The following is a 1,123-nucleotide window of genomic DNA, read 5'->3' on the forward strand; positions in this document are numbered from 1 at the left end:
TATGTTTTAACTGTAACGGTTTGTATAATTGATATTTGAACTGGTTGTTGCTGTATGAATTTTATGTTACCTTTTTCTATGGACTCGACGGTACTGTATTATTTAGTAATGTATTTCAATTTTAAATTCCTGGATTTATTATGAATTTTAATCCGTTTTTCTTCACAAAATTCTTCAAATCAAAATTATAAGATCTATATAAAAAAAAAAAAATCATGGGGCGCCCTTAGGGATGGCGCCTCACTTGCCTTATGGGGCGCCCCAGGGGGTGGCGCCTCACAGGGTATTTTGGGCCGCCCTGGGCCCAGGCGGTCAGGGCATTTTTAAAAAAAAATTGGGAGCAGGGGCATTTTTAAAATTTTGATTTGTTTTAGGGATATTAATAAAAATCGCCGAGTTTTACGGGAGAAGCTATATAAAAATGATGTTTTGAAAGAGAAAAGATCAACAATTTTAATGGGCCTCGCTATAAAAATGTAATGGGCCTCCCAAAATCTGACCCTCTGAAACTAAAAGTCTACAAAATGCAAATAAGTCATTTCCAGAGGGTAAAATTCATTTGAGCTTGAAGAGTTTTACGGGAGAAGCTATATAAAAATGATATTTTGAAAGAGAAAAGATCAATAATTATAACGGCCCTCCCAAAATTTGACCCTCTGAAACTAAAAGTTTACAAAATGCAAATAATTCATTTCCAGAAAAATGCTGGCTATGGGGTTCGAACCCATGCGCACTTATGTGCAGAAGATCTTAAGTCTTCCCCCTTAACCACTCGGGCAAACCAGCTCATTTTTGTTAATACTGCAAATTTTATATATTTGTTCTATTTTCTGATACACACCGTCGAGAATCGGTTCATGAACCAAAAATTAAGGATGTAGTGTCGCTATTAGGTACTAAACGAAAGTAAGAATTAATAAAGACAAGAAAAGAATGGTGACACCAAACATACCTTGACAATATCGGTCATAAGGTTACACATGGATTAGGTTTGGTAGGGATTTCGCGTTTGGTAACCAAATTTTCAATTTTGATTGTAAAGTTGGAGCGCGAAACTGTTGACAATTGCGGGGAATTTTTTTTTTTAAATGATTGGTAGAGGCTACCAATAGTTAGTGGATTG

General features: G+C 35.7%; 1 non-coding gene across 1 annotated transcript; it reads right to left on the reverse strand.

The window, feature by feature from the left end:
* Nucleotides 1-703: 703 nt before the first annotated feature.
* Nucleotides 704-786, reverse strand: TRNAL-UAA (transfer RNA leucine (anticodon UAA)). Its single transcript has one exon. It is a non-coding gene; the product is annotated as a tRNA-Leu (tRNA).
* Between the last annotated feature and the right edge of the window lie 337 nt (nt 787-1,123).

The sequence above is a fragment of the Carex rostrata genome, chromosome 4, assembly GCF_964058835.1.
Source record: "Carex rostrata chromosome 4, lpCarRost1.2, whole genome shotgun sequence".
NCBI lineage: Eukaryota > Viridiplantae > Streptophyta > Magnoliopsida > Poales > Cyperaceae > Carex > Carex rostrata.